The 13,470-nt window shown below is 40.6% G+C and overlaps 1 long non-coding RNA gene across 1 annotated transcript; it reads left to right on the top strand.

The window, feature by feature from the left end:
* The first annotated feature begins 5,294 nt into the window (after positions 1-5,294).
* Positions 5,295-12,956, top strand: LOC129348239 (uncharacterized). The gene is made up of 3 exons (XR_008600705.1): positions 5,295-5,482; positions 6,314-11,697; positions 12,818-12,956. It is a non-coding gene; the product is annotated as an uncharacterized LOC129348239 (long non-coding RNA).
* Positions 12,957-13,470: the final 514 nt, after the last annotated feature.

Genomic DNA, 13,470 nt, shown 5'->3' with positions numbered 1-13,470 from the left:
TTTCTTGTCTTCATTGTAATCAACGCCGATGTCTTACAGCAGCTCGGCTCCACCGAGGCAGTCTGCTGCCTGTTAACGCCTGCATTCTCCACCATTTAAACACCCAAAATACCAGGGCTGCACAACACCAGAGTGCTCTATTAAACTGATTTTAATTCTGATTTTATGTCCTCATACAATCAGACTTGGTGGTCTCCTGCTGCGTAGATGCTCAAACAACTCTTCAGATGGCAGAACTTGAGGAGGAATCGGTAATGAGGCGCTGATTGTGTCCCACAGTTTCTAAAATCACCCAGAATTAGGGTAGAGTGGTGTTGCACTTCCCTGAACATGCAAGAGACACATGATATCATCCCTGATGTATGCCAGGCTCCTCATCCTGGTATTAACGTGGTATCAGATGACTTTACAAATGTTTCTAAGTAGTTTTACCAAAGAGCAGATCACTTTCCAACAACACAACAGCAGCATTGCTACTGAAACACCGCTAACAGCCGGGCTGTTGTCCTAACGCAAGAAAACAATCCAAAGAATTTAAAGTACAAACTCTTTTTTGAGCTTAATTCTTCTTTTACCTTAATCTTTGTCATTCTCTGTCTTCATCTTCAGACGGTTGGAGTTTTCATAGTTATTGTTGTCGCTGTTTGAGATAAATGTTTACAGACAGATTTCAGGAAAAGTTTTTAGGGAACCAATCTCTTGAAGATTGAAACCAATTTGTGCGTTCTGCATTCACAACTGTACAAAATTTCATCGTTAACCCAAATATACCAACAGGTCAAAATGTTTGTTTAGAGGTGAGACTGTACGAGGAGATTCTCGGTCATCCACAGCTTTTTAACTCATCGTTGAAAGAGTTGTACCCTGAAGTTGTCAATGGTGGCAGCAGGTTGAGCAGGTCAGAAACATTTCCACTTCCTCCTGAGGGATCCCGAGGCGTTCCCAGGCCAGATGAGATATAGACGCTGGAACCACCTAAACTGGACGGACTGTAGTTCAAACTCCTCAGTCGATCTCCAAGCCTGAGCCCAGACATTGTTCTGAGGAAACCTCCGGCCGCTTGGATCTCATTCTTTTTCCCATCATTCACCACTAAGAACCTGAGCTACTTAAACTCCTTCACTTGAGCAGCACCTCACCACCAACCCACAGGGAGGAATCCAGCAGTTTCTGGACTCAGGAGGCTAGAAACCTCCACTTAAGAGTCTGATGAAGCAAACTCAACCACGTCATCTGAGCTTCCAAGTTAATTCAAAAATCTTCAGTTTTTTGTTGTTCCCACTTAAGCAGTTCCCTCTAATTTCATTTTTTAAATAAAGACTATGCTTCAGAGTTAGTTTGAATGATGTACTTTAACATGAGCAGATTGAAATAGTTAGAAATTAACTTTAGCCAGGCTAAGAGGGATAAAACAACTGGATTCCCATGAAATCTGTGTTCCCCTGAAGTTAATGGAACTGACTTTAGTGGTTTTAAGAGAAATATTTCAACAAAATGTTGTGGATTTGTTTCAGATTAGCTGCACATATTCATGGTCTCCAGAGAATGAACTACAATGACTTTGGTTATTTTCCTTTTCTTGTTATTACCGATGTAAAAATATATCAACATCTCCAAGATGGATGGACACAGTTTTTTTTTTCATGGTTCCCCTATGATGCACCCTAATGGGCAAGAAATAGACTCTGAGAAGTAGACTCAGCGTAGCATTGAATTCCAGGAATGGAAAACCCTTTGTTTCCTGGGAATTCTTGCCAAATCTGCTCCTGTTTCCCAGGCAACCAAAGGATTTGACAATTATATGGCGTTAGAAGTGTGTTTTTCAAAACTAGTCAACTTTTGAGAGGAAGAATAACCATCCTGTGAAGCTGCCGACCTTTAGCAGGTTGATTCCCTCCCAGCACGACTCTTTTGTCCGACACCAGGTGACATGAAGCTCAGCGGTCTGACTTGTCTGGGTGTGTCCACGGCACAATAACGCTGCCATGATTTAAACCCATAAACAGCCACAGCCATGAGGCTGTGGAAGCTGGTTGCCGGCTGGAGGATCAGAGGCAGCCTGAGGTGAAGGTTCCCTGACGGTGCTGAGGTTCAGCTCTGCAGCTTCTTCACACAAACTTTCCTCTGAATCCTCCATCCTGGCTGTGATTGGCTCAGCCTTTGCCCACAGTTTTCCCACAATGCTCCACAGTAGCTCCGAGTCCTGTGGAGCCACAGCAAAGTCTGAAAGATAACATTGAAGTATTTATACAAGTTAAGACCCCTCAGCTGTTAAGCTTTGCCTTGGATTATTGTGGTTAGCTGAAGAATTTAAACTGTGTGTGTGAATGTCTGAAGCTTTGCTAAAAGGCGGGTCTCTCATCTGGCTTTTACAAACCAGCTTCTAGAGAAACTGAACACACAAACGATTAAAATGCATCGACTATCATGTTTCTGTTTTTCAGCCCGGGATTCGTAACGTCTCATCAGTTATCGCTGCAGGAAAACAACAAGGCCCCAAAGCTCAGGGAGATCCTGCAGAGCCAAGAACCCTGATGATTGAAACCAGCACTGGAACAAAATACATGTGAAAGGACCCAGCAGCAGAGAAGAGGGTTGAAATCTGCTGAGCACAGTCCTGACCTGCAGAGGATGAACCCTCTCCGTTTTACAAACCCAGTCAGTTGTCCTCTAACGCCTCCTGGTGGTGACGTTTGTCAACAAGATGGACAATTTCCATGAAACTCCCAACTCCTCACATGTTGACCCTGAGTTAGGACCTGTTGGTGTCGCATTAGAACCCACTGGCTGCCCTCTGGCCTTATTTTTAAAGTTGTTCCTGCAATGTGAAGCTTTAAAGTTTAACTCCAACAATCTGCTGCAGGTCAGAAAAGTGCAAATGGAAAGTTGCAAAACCTTCTCAGTCTTAAATACGCTCCAAATTAACAGAACTGCTCATCAAACAGGACTTATTGGATTGTGTTTCATTGGATGTTGTTTTAACCTCATGACAGGATCTGAGTGGAAAAGAGAAACCAGATTCATTTGAACCCTTAAAGCAGTTCCTTGGACTTTTTCTTGGTTCCATGTAACATTTTCACTCGCTGTGTTTTTTTCACTGCAGTATAAAGTCCTGAACCCTCATTTATGATGCTGTACAAGTTTGACATCTTTATTTATTTTACAGACAATGAAAAAGCCCTGGACATAGCGGGTAAAACATTATGTGATGTGATGTTAAAAATACTGGGAAAAAAATAGTGTCTCTGCATATTTTGTTTGTCCTACTACCTACTTTTTAATTAGTTTTCTGTTTAGCTGAAAAAAATCTCTGAATTATTATCACATTGCTGTTGGTCACAGCTGAGTCATTAATAGCTTCTTGGTTTTGCTAAAAAAGTGCAGAATTTTGTGTTTTTTTCAGAATATGGCTAGCGTAAACAGGTTATTTTTGGCGAATTTTTGAAATGGAACATGTAGAATAAAATATCACAACGTCAGGCTCAGATTTGGTTTAGTGAAGAAACTGCACATGATTCGTTGGCGGACTTTCATAAAGTTAGAATCCTGCTGGTAGGTTTTCAGAAAGAGCAGAACTTGTCGGCATGTTTTCGGCCCCAGATGACACTTGTGAATTATGGGGTGTAACAGATGAGGCGTCCTTATGGGGCTGCACGGAGGCGTAAAAACTGCACCGAGCTTTCAGCAGTTTGCATTCCGTCCACGAGGAAGCCCAGTGTCAGGTGAAATGTGAAGGAAAACACAGAGGATCCTGTTTTTGTGGACTGAGGCGGCAGCAGTGGGAGAGGACTGACCCTCCAGAGTAAATGTTAGGAATGCAGCGACGCTCTCAACACCTTCCCTCGCCATGGAAACTGTGTCAACACATGGGTGGGGGATGGAGAGCGAGGCAGTGTGTTTGAGACGGGGTGGCATTGTGTATGTGAGCGTGATTTATTATTAGGTAGAAGAAATTTGACCTCACTTCTCCATAAATTTCTCTGTGGTGCTCCGGCTGCCTCCCTCTCTCACACAGATACGAACTTCACAGCAGTTAGATCATTTTCAGAGTCGCTTTCATCTTCTGTCGACTTCAGCTCAGTTGATTTATAAAACATTCAAACACACACTCACACACTCACACACACACACACACACACACACACACACACACACTCGCTCTGAGATGGAGAGAAAAAGAAAAATGAAGGCTACACAGAGCCGGGTAGCGCTGCTATTACAAGTCAGATGAGTTGCAGGCAGTGTTGTCTGCCTCTGCTGTGATGGATTTAATAAATCATGCAGACCTATTGTCATGTTAGCCTGTTAGCTGGATGCATCCAGTGGTTTGTCAGCTATTGTTTTGAAGCCTAGAGTTTGGACTTTCTCCATATTTGTTTCTGGAAACAAGACCTGATAAGCGAAGGGACGATGTGACACTGTGCACTACATCACAAGGTGAAATATATCCTGCTTTACCGTGTGTTTTACTCTAAACTGAAGCTTAACTTACAAAATAAACATCATGCTGGCGCCCTGGTGGCTCAACTGGTTGAGCTGGTGACCCATAAACAGGAGCTGTAGTGGAGTCCGACCCACGGCCCTTTACAGCATGTCCTTTCCCCACTCTTCTCCTCTCTCTACACTGTCCTCTGTTTAAAAAAAGCTCAAAAAAAGTAATTAAAAAATAAACATCATGTTCTATTGAAGGAGAGTTGAAACTAGTAGCTGAAATTATAAACTCATTAGGAAAATGTTTGCTGAGGTAACAAATCAGCTGACAAGTAGGGTCATTTTCTCATAGAGGTCTGTACTCTACATCCAGAGGAGTCGCCCCCTGCTGGCTGTGGGGAAGAATGCAGGTTTAATTCCCTTCATTTCCTTCCATGTCTTCATCAGTTTTCAGACTAGGAGGCTATGTGGATCTTTTATTAATTTCCACATTTGGTTTTCAACCAGAAGAGAGTATTGTTTGAACCATCTTTTCTTCTTTTTTTGCATGTTTTTGAACCATGACTGAACCGCTGCTGATGGGGCGTCGCATCACAAAATGCTCATCGGGGTCATTTTAAAAGGTAACCTGTCATTTGGTGTTTGTCAGCGTGATTGGTTACCCTTCAAACACGCCACTGCGTTCACCACAATGTCACTTTCTCAGCTAATAGCTGCTCTTCTAACACATCAAACCTGGTCTGCAGAGCTGGTAGACGTCCTCAGCGCCGCCCTGCAGAGCCTCGTCCTCCTGCATGACTTGTCCTTGTATGGTTCTGTCTTCAGCGTGGCATCGCTCCAGCTCTTCACCCTCATAACGCATGCAGTCCACACAAATCAGCGCTGGGTGAGTACGACTGCACATTGTCTCTGCGCCTGCCTCTCTCCGTGGCACGAGGCCAGCTAATATCTCGCTGAAAGACCGGGCTGCAGCAACTGCTGCGCTCTGATGCTGCAAGTACTGTTTACCTCCAGATGGTAAATAAAACTCAGGATGGCTCTGAGGGAAAAGGTAGGAAACCATCTCAGGCTGCCAAAAACCAAGGACCGCTAAAAGGGCCTTGTAGCAAATGTCCATTAGATGCACTAAGTGTGTCCTCCAAAGTTTCCATCCACAGTTAACTGCATGTTGGAGACAGAAATAAGACAAAGCACTGAAGAGTGTCTGATCTCCAGGTAAACATCAGTGTTTGAACCGGTTCACCTCGACTCTCACCTGTTTGGAGGCTTTAACTTTTCTCTCGCTAATTTTTTATTTTCAGAAAACTGTTTTACACGGAGGTCAGTGATGTTCCCATAAATCTAAGCTCTAACTCAGGGGGGTCAAACATGCGGCCCACGGCCCAAAACCGGCCCGACTTTGTAAAGAGTAAAAATTCCACAGAAGACATTAACTTGAAATTGTAAATTTGTTAAACTATAAATTTAAAATAATTTCTAGACCATGACAAGTTGTTTTGATCATAATGTAAAATACTAGATTAATATTAATATGACATTAATATGTCAAGACAGCTCCTTAAAATGAAGTTTGCAACTCAAATGGTTGATCAAAATCAGTAACTTAGTTGTTTTTTTCTTGCAACCACAGATAAATAGTGTGAACAGGGAGGAGTGTGATCCAGCAGTTTCTCTTCTTCTGTTCCATTTCTGACAGCAGCTGCTTGATACAGTTCAGACGTGGGACCTGCATCTTTAATAGCGCTGCCACTGCTAGCCACAACCCAAACCTTATCATGTTGTTGTCTAACTTCTCTCGGTTTGTCTTTAGTTTGTAGCATCAACCTGCCTGAGGGCTGCAGATGACACATTTACATGTTAATTATGACGTGTCTTTGATCAGACCAGCGCTGAGATTAAAGATCCACATGGAGGTGAAGGTGTTTGCTGCTGTCCTCGGTCTGCACCGGACCCAACGATCGACAATCACATCCACCGAAGCAGCTCCAGAACTGTGAATAAAGAGTGCCCTCGACTCACACATCCACACTAATCACTGTGCACAGAGTGTATTGACATCGTAGCTGTAATTCCATGGCTGCAGGGATCTGAGCTAATGCTGCGTGAGGGAGCATTAAAGCAAAAGGGATAAGGGAAGTCAGAGTGACTCCACCATGTCTGCGTGTTTGAAGTTGTTTGAAGCCGTCGACACCCAGCGACTGCCGTTTTCTGCACACTCCTGATCAGCCTCTTTCACATACAGCAGAGAGCAACGAACAGGAAGCCCAGAATCAGTGAATGGAGTTCATTTGCATGGATTATTCCAGAATATGTGTGAACCTGCTGCTTGAGAAGGAACACCTTCAAATGATCATTAGGAACAGTCCTGCAGGCCTGGATGGAGCTGAATTGTTGCTATTTACATCATATCATCGCCTCCGTCTCTCATATTTTTAAGATGAAAACAACAGAGAATGAAGGCAGAAGAAAGCAGCAGAAAGCGCTGGCAGCTCAGACACAAACTGTATCATCTTACCGAGTCGTAAAGTTCCTCATGAAACTCGACTCAACCCCGTAATCCTCCGCCCAGACGCAGCCACTTTAAAACTCATCGAACAGCACGTCTCAGCTCGGATTTACACCCAGCGTTTGATTCTTACAGTAAATTATGTGTCATACCGGATCTTTTCAGCAGCACAGAGGTCGACCTGCTGCACTCCGTCCACCAGGAAATGAACTTTTAACCTCCTGAAGTCCCAGCAGTGAACCAGCCAAGAAACAAAAAGCTCATTAAACAGCTGAAGTCCTGACTGAAATCAGCTGCATCACTGTTGCACTTTCACATTAAAGATAAATGATTTCATCATTCTAAACTCTGGCATTGAGTTTTCCCCTGTTTACCTTTCAGTTTCTGATGCATTGCACAAACCAACGCCCAGAAAATTCACCTTGCAGTGTGGGTGAGGAGATTAATTCTGCCTTTAATACACAGATGAAAGTGATGACAACATCTCTGTTTGGCCTAAAGCCTCAGATACACTCCTGCTCAGCTGGCGATTTGTAAGCCTGATATTAAAACAGGTCTGTTCAAAGCAGCAGCAGCGCGTCTGTAATGATGCCTTTCAAACTGTTTGTATTTCGCTTCATTAAAATCAATCATCGATCGTGTAAATCACACTTCATGAGCCTGTGCAGGTTTGATGCTCTGCAGCAGCTGATTTAAAGCTCTCCATGCATTCATTAGTGGAAAACAAACACCAGCAGTTCTTTAACCGTCTTTAGAAGCAAAGTATCTTCTGTTATATTTAAAAGACAAAATACAAACAGACCCGACTAAATTAAATATTACAGACATACAATTTGTGGATGATACAAATTATCTAGACCTAATAAATTACCTGGATACTTTAAACTTTAAAGTTAACATCTATGCTCTCCGTTTTATCAGAAGAACCTCCAGCAGAACCAGGTTCAGGGAGAGCAGACGTCTGCCTCATCAGGTCCAGCTGATGCTACATTCACAGCAGTTACACAAATGTGTGGAAATGTGTGGGTGAACTACAACCACATTTGAGTTCTGTGTGTAACGTTGTTCAGTATTTACTGTTCAGCGACGTTGTTTGAAGTGCCACATGTTTTCTGCTGCACTCTCTGGGTTTATGTGGCCGTGAAATGCAGCAAATTACACAGAAGCGCTGCATCGCATTTTGAAGACGACTCGACCCACATCATCTAGACTCTGTCCAAACGTGGCAGGAAGCAGCAGATCTGGGTCACGGAAGGTTCTGGATCACGTTTCAGTGGGTGTTAATCCACTAAAACCTCATTGTCCTGCATCCATCACTCTGCACTCCTTCAACTTTACGCTGCTACAGTTGGAGCCACAGTAACAGCCCTTTATGTAATGCCATCACCCAGTTACTGAAAGAGCCAGTTCACCAAAAAAACACACATTTTCTCACATATTCATGGAAAAAAACTTGGTTGTCACTGCAGCAGTTTTCAGATTTGGGATGTTAAACCAGAGTAATCTCAATTTTGAATGTAAATTTCCACAAAACCATCAAATATAACCTTTGTAAGCATTAATCTGTTCAGTGTTTACATCCTCACCCCGACCAGTCGAGGCAGAACATCCCTGAGCCTGGATCTGATGGACATTTCTTCCTGTTCGAACGACTTTTTCCTTTCTGCTGTTACCAAGACGGGGAATATTTAGAATTTTGTTGGGTCTTAACTTTAATGTTTGAACTACCCAGGTACATTTCCACAGTTAAGGATATTGTAGGGTCCTAATATTATCATTAGCCAATTAAATCTGTGCATTTATGGGGATTTTTGGTTTCTGACATTTTTGGATAATTAAACATTGGAAACGAACCCAACAGATAGAGTTAAACCTTTGTATAAAGAGAGAAAATGAATTAAAATGGTGACATTAATCATATATGAATCTACAGAATCTATGCAGATGCTGATTTTAGTCTCTTCAGTGGAAGCTTTGGTGACTTTAAGTGCTTAAAATGTTCTATTTATGGAATATATTTCTATTACAGTCGGTTGTTTTTCGTCTTTAATCTATAAATCGACTTTTAGATTCTGCAGCAGGAAAATTTCTCAGATTTTTTATATGGAAATTGAAAATATGAGTGAGAACAGGTGGATATTCATAATTGTGCACAGCAGTAAAGAATTAGTTTATCACATATTATGACTTCTGGCCACATCTAATCTTTAAATATCTATTTTTGCCGTCGAATAGAAGGAAGGAACGACATAATTTGATGCACATTCAGTGAACATTTAAGGCGGCAGCTCTCCAGTTTACACCTCACAGATCAGTTTGTGCGTTTTGCTGGACACATCGAGCGTCGGATCACATCGTTCTCATTATTCTGGCTGTTGTGATGCTCCCTGGATGCTCACATCCAGCGTCCGGCCCGAGGCCAACTTACATTAACCTCTTTTCCACCCAGAGACGGTGGCGAGTTTGACCCAGTCTCTCTTCTTCTTCACATAATGGACACAGTTTCACGTCTGTGTTCCTTTTCAAAGTGAATAACTCCACAAATACTAAGTGGTTCTATACATATAAATACAAACGTTTGTGTTTGTGTGTTTTCTAGAGTTCTTTATGGTCAGTGGAGCCGCTGGTGGAGGTCGGTGCAGCAGCTAAGCTAACTGCTAACCCAGTTTTCTTGCACATGCAAAGGAAGTGAACCGTTTAGATCAGGATGTCAAACTCATTCTAGTTCAGGACCACATTCAGCCCAGTTTGATCTCCAGTGGACCGGACCAGTAAAACCAGCATAATAAGCTATAAATAACCACAACTCCTAATGCTTCCTTTGTTTTAGTGCAACAATGTTCACATTTAAGGAATTATCTTTTTACTAAACATCATGAACAACCTGAAATTTATGAAGAAAATAAATTCAGTTTCACCAACATTCAGCCTCAGTTTATCATTTCCACATTACAACTTCTTCAAGTGTCGACAAAGGAACACAACATTTAGTCACAGTTATCTGGAAATGAATGATATAGTATTTTACTTTATGATCAGGATGACAAACAGACAAAAAAAGACAAAAGCAACAAAAACAAGACAAAATATTACAAAAATGAGACACAAAAGGACAAAAACAAACAAAATGACAAAAAATGCCACAAACAGCACAAAACAGAGCAAAAAAATTAAACAAAAAAATTACAAAGCGACAAAAAAAATGGATAAACGGCACAAAACGAGACAAAAACGACAAGCAAGAAACAAAACAACAAAAACATGAGATGACAAAAGTCAGACAAAACAAGACAAAATATTACAACAACAAAACACAAAACGACAAAAACGTGACACAAAGTGGCAAAAAAATGAGACACGACACAAAACAGAACAAAAATTTGACAAAAAAGCTACAAAATGGCAAAAAAAATTGACAAAGGACAAAAACACGAGACAAACCGCAAAAGTCAGACAAAAAATGGCAACAAGACACAACAACAAATTTGAGAAACAAAGCAACAACAAATTAGACAAACAACACGAAACAAGCCAAAAAAATAGACAAAAAATTTGACAAAAAAATAACAGTGACAAAATGGAAAAACAACAAAAACGAGAAACAAAACAACAGAAATGTGAGACAAATGACAAAAGTCAGACAAAACAAGACAAAATATTACAAAAACAAGACACAAAACAGCGAAAAATCAGACAAATGAACAATCTAGTATTTTACTTTATGATCAAAACAACTTGTCATGGTCTAGAAATAATTTTAAATTTATAGTTTTACAAATTTACAATCTGCAGTCAATGTCTTCTCTGGGATTTTTACACTTTGGGGGCTGGTTTTGGCCCGCGGGCCGCATGTTGGACACCCCTGTTTTAGAGTCTTCAAATAGATTAATTAGAGATGTGCACTCCAAGAAATAAATACATAAAATAGCAGAAAATGTTCCAGTAGCTCATTACAGTATCTATAGAACGGGAACAGGATGATTTCTATGAATTAAAAATGTACAACAGTGAAAAAATATGATGTTTTTCTGTTATTTAATGATTAATCCATAATTTAAAAATCACTTTTGCTATTATTTCATGGTGTATCTACGGTCCGTGCACGGATCTGGAAATTGGATTTTCCGTTCTGAAACGAGTATTGAAAAACAAAAACGACTGGTTATTTGATTTTCGTTTTAAAATACAAAAATTAAAATTGAAATACAAGGCGTTTTTCATTTTCATGATCAAAAAAGGGATATACGATTTTTTAAAAAATGCTTTGATTTTCGTTTTATATTTAGAATAACAAGAAAGTAAAATCAGTAAGAGACAGAAACAAAAAAAGGTCCGTTTTTTCATTTTCTGAGACCGGAAGTGGTCATCAGCAAGTGTGGAGCCAAACAGAGTTCGGTGCATAGACTGTAAATAAATTTTTTTTCGTGAGTTTTCATGGTCAGAATGAGAGATCAGGTGGCTGATCTTAAAATAAATCAATACTGATTTTTTTTATAGAGCGTTAAAGTTTTGCGAAGCCAGGGGGCGGGACTACTTGACTGACATTCCGGTCTGGAATGATTGACAGGTCCTATGGAGGAAGCAGCAGACTCTGCTCTCCTCGTTTGGATTAATTCTGATATAATAACTGTTGGTTTATTTATCGGTGCAGCAGCAGAACATTTTCCACAGACAGTTTTCCTGCCCGTTGGCTTGTTTTAACCAGTTTTCTACCTTCGGCTGATTCTACCAGCAGACACTGAAAGGACTCTGATAGTTCAGTAAGTTAATGTTTATTTTCGTATCGGTGCCGCTTTTAATGCACTTTATATGCAGCTTTAGTGTCAGATATAATGTGTGCCATGCACTCCAGATGTTGGTGGAGTTTATTTCTGTGTATGTTGACCAGAGAAGATAGTTAGCATCCGGTAAATATTAGCTTTAATGTTAGCGATGCTAACCGAGCTAGCTGCTCAGAAGTAGCCTGATTAAAGCTAACGTAGCATCAAGCTAATGTGTTGAGTTTCATGTAAACAGCTGAAGTGTGTTGTGTTCCTGTAATGCGGTTCATTAAGTTCATAAAACTGTGGCTGGTTGACATTAATGTAACATTCAGGAAACTTAAATGTGATTAAAACAGTAACGTTAATGTTCTAGTTGTCAGTAATCAGCTTTAATTTGACACTAAAAAAGACTCTGATAGTTTTAAATGACATCAGTTTCATGAATTTGTTGAAAATTGTCTCATTTGTTGTTGTGATGTTGCTGCTGATTCATTAAAACCAGATAATCCGTGTTGAAGACACGTTTAGTTTTAGTATCAGAAGCACAAGAAGGAAAATGGAAGTTTAGTTTTGCTACATCAAAGATTTCAGGAATAAAATAACTAAATGAGTCTTTATGCCTCAAACTTTATTTTACAAAAATGAAATAATCACAGATAAAAAAATATAAATAGCAGAGAAAACCTGAGAGAATAATTTCCTGAAAAGTCTGTGAAGGAAAAGCAGCTTTTATCCTGAAAGATCAGAATCAGCTCCAACATCTGCATCTGACAGCATCAAGTCAACCAGAAAGAAAAGAAAAAAGAAAATGACTTCTTTCTGATCACATCTGTTCCGCTGCTCACAGGCTGCTGCTTCTCACATTCTTCACATTTATTGTCCACTTTTAAAAGTTCAGCAGACAGGTGCTCTGCTTTGGAGTGTGACGATGTCGTCGGTGATGTGGAGAATGAAGTTTCCGTTTCATCCACAGCGTGCTTTAGGGTCAGACTTGATGTTTGAAATACTGACCGACAGCTCAGATTTAACTGTCTGTAGTTCCGTTTTGATGGGTGTTAAACTTTCACTCAAAGCCGCCAGGAGCTGGGTCTTTAAAATAACCACCGTCTCGTTACAGAGTGAAAGTAGCAGTTCCTCCTGAAGGTCAGAGATCGCAGCATCTGAGGGCCTCTTCAAAAGAAGACGTAGTTGATGAAGGCGTTCTGGAGCAGGACCAGAAAGACCACGACCAAGCAGCCTTGAGATCTTAGGCAGCGTCTCCCTCAGGTGGGTATCAACGGTGTTCAGGGTCAGGTCTGTGGTAATCCCATCAAAAAACAATACAGGAAAAAATCTAGATTATAAATCAACATGTAACCAAAGCACTCTGTGTATAACGCCATAGTATAGGATGTAGTTCAGAAAATGTCAAAGTATAGTATGCTTTACTCAAGAATAACATAGTATGGCCTGTAGTTCATAGTATAGCATGTCGCTCTTAAAACGTCATAGTTTAGCATGTGGCTCTAAAAACGTCACAGTATGAAAAAACACCATCATATACATCGTATATTGTACAAATAACAAGTCAAAGGAAAGAGACATACATTGTAGAATTGTAGTAATTGTGGGCTGACTGATTTACTAATCATCAGTATTTTATTTTTTACTGATTTACGGTAATAAATATATTTAAAAATGGTGCTACTTTGGCTCTGAACCTTTATCTACCTGTGGTCGCTCTGTCTTCTGGCGTGATTTGATTGGTTATACGTCACGAATAAAACTCCT

This window comes from Amphiprion ocellaris, chromosome 24 (genome assembly GCF_022539595.1).
Source record: "Amphiprion ocellaris isolate individual 3 ecotype Okinawa chromosome 24, ASM2253959v1, whole genome shotgun sequence".
In the NCBI taxonomy this organism is placed as follows: domain Eukaryota; kingdom Metazoa; phylum Chordata; class Actinopteri; family Pomacentridae; genus Amphiprion; species Amphiprion ocellaris.
This window is presented reverse-complemented; position numbering and strand designations above follow the sequence as displayed.